Here is a 7,329-nt window from a genome sequence, read left to right as displayed (position 1 = left end):
AACAACAATATGAACTAATCAGTACCCCTGAGCTCATGTCTCTAGCTGCATATGTAGCAGAAGATGGCCTAGTCAGCCATCGTTGGGAAGAGATGCCCCTTGGTCTTGCAAACTTTATATGACCCAGCACAGGGGAATGCCAGGGCCAAGAAGTGGGAGTGGGTGGGCAGGAGAGCAGGGTGGGGGGCAGGGTATAGGGGACATTTGGGATAGCATTTGAAATGTAAATGAAGAAAATATCTAATAAAATAAGTTAATATACAAAACAAATTTAAAATTTTTGTACTGTTTGGCTATTTACATATTTTGTAGGCAGCATTTCATCATATATCCCCGGCTGATCTGGAACTCACAATGTAGACCAGGCTGGCTTCAAACTCAAGATACATCTGCCACTGCCTCCAGAATGCTGTGAGAAAAAGCCTGCGCCATCACACCCAGTGTACAAAGAGTGGTTTTATGGAATTATCTTTTGTGAGGGAAAGCTATGGAAGACAGTCAGTGCACCTCTCCTCTAAGATTGACTGAAAATATTCTGAATATTTGCATTTGTGTGTATGTGCACATGAAAATAGGTCTGCAGATTTTATTACACTATTACAGGTTTTCAAGATTAGCAATTTACATAGGCATTTCACTCAAGTAATATTTGTGCAATAGTGTTTTTGAAGGATTTCCTTTTAATAATTTATATTCTTGGGCTGTCATGATGGTTCAGTGGGCACAGGCACTAACTTTTGAGCCTCATAAGCATGTGTGCATACACTGTACAGCACACACACACACACACACACACACATTTGAGAGAGAGGGAGAGAGAGTATGTATGTGTATTCTATTTCTCTTAATGGCAAATTTAGCCAGCAAGTGATGATGAAATACATTGTCTTCAAAATAGCATTAGAAAACCTAACCAAAAAAAAAAAATCTACCTTGATCTGAAATTAATGCTGATTAGCGTCCACTCTGTCTTTGTCCCCCACTCCTACTCTGTCTTCTGACACTGACCTGCCCTCTGGGTGCCTTCAGGTGAATCACCCCAGATTCCTGCCGGTTCAGGAAATGTTCTGCCCCAGTCTAAATCTCCCTCTGCAATGTGAGTCATATATAGTAGCAAGCGAGCAAGTTGCTCCAGTTGTTCGTGGGCAGGTCGGTTTGAAAGGTGCCCCAAAGGACACCCTCCACAGGGCGGCAGAGCACCTACTATCTCGGCAGCACAAAAAATGCCGACTTCCATCGCTTTACTAGGAAATCTCTACTCCTGCTAACCAGAGTTTTGAGATTTACTCCTACTAAAGAGATGAGGAGCCTGGATGAACTTGAAGACAGTGTATCAAGTGAACAAACAGCCAGCCGGCCAGCACAATGAAAGGTAAATGAAGTTGGTTTATTTGTTTGTTTGTTTGTTTGTTTCCCATTTTCTTAAAAAGCAGTGTTTGATTTCACACAGCATTGTTTACTAATGTGGCTGTGTGTCTTCTCAAACTAGAGTTCTAAGGAAAAATTACAAACCTGAATGAGGGCTGAGTAAGAAACCATGAATGAAAGCAAGGCCAAGGTTCTTCCTACTGTCCAGCTCAAGCAGGCAGTGTCTGTCTCAGAAGAAGAAAGGGTGTTGGTAGTCATGACTCTTGGGTGAAAAGAGCTCTTTTGAAAAGCCGCATTTACCTCATTATGTGAGTAAAACAGGAAGCCTTTTATTATTGCTCCCCAAGCCCCCAAACTTTTACGCATATTATTTTGAAGGAATGAAAAGAAAAGATACTTTTATGCCTCGTTTTGATCAAAAGCGTCACGGTTTTCTCATTCTACAGCAAGGCACAGGGCAATCCTCGCGCTGAAGCCTTAAGCGGTCATGTTAAAACATGTCAGGAGGAGCTCAGAGAAAACTGCCAGCAACTCACAAACGGGCTAAAAGCAGCCCAGCTCTGCTCCAGCGCAAACTCCTGGAGAACTGCTTACTTCAGGGTGGGAAGCAGAAAGCCAGCAGGCAGGTTCTGCCTCTTCTACATAATGACTTTAAGTGACAGATGAGCTTAGGGTAGAGTAACTTTCTGGTTCATGATTTCAGATTTTACCTATGATAGAACTTCAGATCTCATTCTTAGTCTTCTCTCATGGTAGAGAAAGCATAGTAACCATTTCTTACAAAGTTTCCTTCTGTAATTTAAATCTGAGAGTCCAATCTGTAAGCACGAGGAACATCAACAGATTTAGCTCGATGCTGGTAGATCTATGGAAGCAGAAGCTAGGTTGCTGTTTCATTCTTTGGCTCTGCCCCGTGAGCGCCTCTGTCTCTGTGAAACTGGTGGATCCAGTTTCATCCTCTGATACCTTCGCAGGATCTTGTCTGCAGGTCATTGCTGCTGACCCCCTTGCTTTGCGGGTGCTCTCAGGTTGGGAGAAGGGACCAAGGATCACTCTAATTACCAAGTTCCATGATGGAGCCTGTATGTGTGTGTGTGTGTGGGGGGGGTGCATCACTAATCCTGGAAGATGTGAAGGTGTGTGACTTAGGTGCTCCCCTGAAAAAGATTACTGCTTTGCGGGTGTGGAAGAGGAAAGCGAAATTAGAATAAATGTTCTTCTTTAGGTTGTGTCCCCACTATGCTCGGTCGGCCTGCTTTGCTTTCTTTTTGGTAGCTTACGGCTTCACATTTAAGAAACAAACATATTTCATACTATCTCTAAGAAAGCATTGCAGAAAGGTAATGCAAGACACTAAATGAGCATCCACTCATTGTATACACTTAAACAGACAAACAATAAAACTAGAGGAAACAACATGAAAATCCCTCAAGGTCCAGAAAAGGGGAAGGAGGAACACTGAAGAAGGGCATGAGGTGAGAACCTGATGGTCAGCTGGGATTCCGGGGCACAGGCAGGGGCTGTAGTTCTGGTTTAGGTTAGAATGGAACTTGGTGAAATAACTGAGCTTAATGGCTGACAGGTAAGATAGACTAGAGGAGATGACCACTGAGAGTCTCTTGGACCATTACATTCCCAGAGACCTGGTGAAATGCTGAGGTGTGGAGTAATAGCTACCAAAGAACACCAGGTTCAGACAACACAGCAGCAGCCCTGAGAGGAGATGGAGTCCCCTCCAGTTCTGTCCCTAGCATCGCCATGATGCCACCCAAATCTTGACCTTTCTGTGTTGCTTTGTAAGACAGAGATGAACCCTGTCACTGTTTGCTCCACTGACCATGGCTGGGTTGTTTTACATCATAAACACTGGGACCTGGTGCAGCTCTTAAAGTCATAAACATCAGAGGCACAGATAATGAGGAAACGTGACGACCGACCTGGCTGTTAAATACCAGATGAAACTTGACATCAGTGTGCCCACAGCTGGTGACTCAAGCGTCCAGTTTGAGGGCAGTAGTTAAGGCCAGGCCTAATCTCACCTGGCCATGATTTCTAAATGCACTACCTCTCTTTATGGCACACAGAAGCAGAGTAGAACATCGGTTCTCTATCCAGTACTGAACCAGCATATTTTACATTTTCTTAACATACGTTACTGGGCAAAGATGAAAATTTTATGCCCAAGAAATTGAAGTAAGAACTCCGTAGCTATCTGCTAATTGTCACTTCTAACCCCGCCCTCTTTTCTAACTGGAAAAGCCTTCCAGTTTCCTTCTCTCCCTTTCTCCTCTTCTCCGAATGCTGACCCAACAAGGGACCTCCTCCTCCTCTCCTTTTCCAGCAACTTCTGCTAACCCTGTGGTTTTACTCCCAAATTCTAATAAACTGTCTTTAAACTGAGAGAGAGAGAGAGAGAGAGAGAGAGAGAGAGAGAGAGAGAGAGAGAGAGAGAGAATGAGAATTAAGCTGTAGTTAGTACAAGACATCATCTTAAGCCCTCATTAGTGACTCGTGTGCAGAGATTCCCTCCCTGGCTGTAAGCAGAACACAGAACACGCAGATACAGCACACAGTGAGTAGCACACTCTGAGGATGTTTTCTGCCTCAGTCAGCCTCTTTCATCCACAAGTGTTTCAGCTGTGTCTAGACTCACTACTAGCTACCGCGGCTCTTCTCTGGGTTGGTTCTTCCTAAGACCGTCTAGCTGTGTTGAATACACTCTAAACTACATGATGACAATGCTCCCAAGGTGCCTCCAAGAAGGTACCGGCCTACAACCTGACCTGGACAGCCATCCATCTGGAAGCAGCTGCAGGCAAGGTGCAGAGAACACAGGCTTCAGAATGACTGTCAGCCAGAGCTAGGCTGTGCCCGCTCCAGAGCAGCAGTAAAAAGGAGTATGGGCCCTGTAGCGTCAACCGTACAGATTTGCTGCTGACAGAACATCTATAAGCCTCAACTTCTGCAAGTGAAAGAGTGGGAAGCAGAGTTCTCACAGCACCGAGAGGCGTGGTGTTCTTATGAAGGGTCTGTGCCAAGCAGTGTCTCATACAGTCCTGTGAGAACTACTGCACAGCTCTGACAGAGTGGTTAGGTAGCCTATACCACTAAATTCATCTGTAATAAAAAAAAAAACACCTAGTGTCCTTTTAATACATTAAAGTATACATAAAATAATTTAGAGGTCTGAGGCACGTGACAGTGCTGGCCCACTTGCTGAACCCTGTGGTTACTATCGCCAGTGTTCACCTGAGACTGAGGCATAGGCCTCTGAGGTGATAGAGGGTTTGTCTGAGGCCTGAAGAGACTCTCTGATCAAACAATCGAACTCTGTGGAGGGCATACCACGCAGTGAGACTCTGCTTTTCAAATCTATGAGTAGAGTAGCTGTCCTTCAATTAAATATCCTGTATTGAAAATGACTGTGGTAGCTCCCAGAGCAAGGCCAGTATACCAGGGAACAACAGGAACTAAATAACTCAAGGTCCCTGTATCAAAGGAGCTTCTAACAGAGTGGAAGAACTACAGATGTTCACAGGCTAGCTGGCGCATTCCCACAGATCACAGCACTAACCAAGTGAGTCACACAGGGGACACTGGCCTCTTCTCGGTAGGATAAGCCGAGAGCGGCCATTTTCTTGGGGGTGGGTGACCTGTCTTTCCAAACCCATTCCTTCCCATAACTACCAGACTCAGAGATTGCAAAGGAGACAGAAAATGACATTTTTAAGGTACATTCACTTATACATTAAGAAAACTAGGCACACTAAGGAGATATCTCAATCCATCATTGGGTACACAGATGTACTTCAAGGTTTACAAGAACATACAGTATCTTTAGGTAACTCCAGCTTACGAGTCTGTTATTGGTAAATTGTTTTTGTTTAAACTGTTATGGTTGGAGCTAGCATTTTAAAGACGTGGCGGAAATATTATGCAAGATAACGTCAGAACTAAGTATTACTGATTTTGAGAACTGTGTTATTTTAAACCTGCTAGTAAGTGAACGCTCAGGCCTGTAAGTTGCTTGCTGAAACAACTGAAAAAAAAAAACTGCAGCTGCATTTATTTTCAGTTTTATTTATAATATGTGAGGTTTTAAGGATGAGGAGGAACAAGATTAGACAAGTAGTCACACATCTAAATGAGTGTGGTAAAAACAAACGGCTAAATGAAGCTCAGAGACCGTGTAAAAACAGCCAACATGTGTGGTGAGGGCACAGTGGTACACCGGTACCACTTCAACGTGTAACTGCATCAGAGGATCACTGTGATGGCTTCGACCCAACACAGTAAACAGCTGCTAAACAGCGACATCCCTGACAGGCTCTCACCTTAAATGTTCCACCTACTTTACGGGCGTAAACAACAAAAATACCACACAAGTAAAGTTCAAAACCAAAGAAGACCACACAATCCTCCATCAACTCTATGCCTAGAGTCACCAGTATGATATTTCCAATTTTGCCACTATTTTTTTTTTTCTCTTGAAAACCATAAAAATTATCTAGTAGGTACACCACAGTGGCCAAAGTCATGTTGGGGCACAGTGTTGCTGTCTCTCTGTTAGCATTCTGTTTACAGTCCTTATGAAACCACAAATCAGACAGCTACTAATTAATTAACCAGCCTGTGCAGAAGCCATTTCAAGCATTCAAAATGGCAGGCATCTGAGGCAAACGTGCCACAGTACACTGAGCCTATTGTTTTCTGGCTTTTGCTTCCCTTCCCTTCCCTTTCTAAACTGAAGGAGACTCCCAAGAATTAAGTACCTCAGAATTTGTCCCATTGTGACAAAGACCAATATTTCTATTCATTTTTCCCCATCTAGCCCTTATCAGAAAATAACGCATATACCACACTGTTCCCCCCTCTCCTCTTCCATAAGCAACTCAATTTAATGCCAACCAAGTGCTCCTTCCAAGGTATTCACAGGGTTATCTTGTCTTTAAACTCTGTCTGGTCCAAATGTACATACATACATACATACATACATACTACATACTTATGTTCCTACAATGTATGTATGAATGTATGTATATACACGGAGAAACAGAGAAAGAGAGAGAGACAGAGACAGAGAGACAGAGACAGAAACACTTCGCACACAGTAAGCCAGAGAGACAGATTGACTGTGACGGACAGACAGACATGGATCCCCTCACTGTAGTCCTGAAAGAACAGCCTTCTCAAGAAAGATGCTAGAAAGAAGTTTCTCCCATGAGCCCTCACACCAAACTGAGGCTGTACTGAGTCCTGAAGGAATGAAGTGCCAACGCCTGTGGGTACCCACACAAAGTGTGATGCAGAAAGCCATCCCGCAGAGGCGGAACGAGATGATGTGATGGAGGTCAGGCACATGAGTCACTGAACATGTTCCCCCTACTACTACTTCATCTATAAAGAAAAGCTAAGACATAAGAAAGACATACATAAGGAAAACTTCCTCTTCCCTCTCCCCAGTTAACATGTTTCTAATTTTCAAATCTTCCTTAGTACCAAATTGGTTGAACCACTTAAAAATAGCCTTTGGACCTACAAAAGGTACCTTCTTATGGCCTAACCTAACATGCCAGCACCAATAAAAAGGAGAGTTTAAAGATTCTGAAGAAATATAAATTTCCAATCAATTATCATGTTATTATGTCATGACTAAGTTGTAAAGTCCTCTATACTCTCAAAAAAAAAAAAAAAAAAAAAAGGACTTGCCCAACATTTTACCAGCTTATAAATTTCAATTAAAAGAGAAAATGACATCAAATAAGGGGAAATTGGTAAAGAGGAAGGGAAACCTTGGGATAGGTATCAGCCAACTAAGTTCCAGGTCCTGTGAGGATTAGGAGAAAATCAGAGGAGAGAAACGGAAAGAGGTATCCTCTCCATGAAATTCAATGTCCCAAATACAACCTACAGACAAGCTGTATTCAATGTCCCAAATACAACCTACAGACAAGCTGTATT

General features: G+C 43.2%; 2 protein-coding genes across 11 annotated transcripts in view; one reads left to right on the top strand and one right to left on the bottom strand.

Moving 5' to 3' along the window:
* The window catches only part of Med12l (mediator complex subunit 12L), a 299,671-nt gene that overhangs the window by 106,085 nt on the left and 186,257 nt on the right, over window positions 1–7,329 (bottom strand). The window lies entirely within an intron of this gene.
* The window catches only part of Gpr87 (G protein-coupled receptor 87), an 18,538-nt gene continuing 12,340 nt past the window's right edge, over window positions 1,132–7,329 (top strand). The window contains exon 1 of the mRNA XM_021195539.1: window positions 1,132–1,372. The gene's annotated coding sequence lies outside the window, so the exon portion shown is untranslated. The remainder of the gene's footprint in view (window positions 1,373–7,329) is intronic.

Source organism: Mus pahari, chromosome 4 (assembly GCF_900095145.1).
Source record: "Mus pahari chromosome 4, PAHARI_EIJ_v1.1, whole genome shotgun sequence".
Classification (NCBI taxonomy): Eukaryota; Metazoa; Chordata; class Mammalia; order Rodentia; family Muridae; genus Mus; species Mus pahari.
The sequence above is the reverse complement of the archived record's forward strand: the minus strand, read 5'-3'. Positions and strand labels throughout refer to the sequence as shown.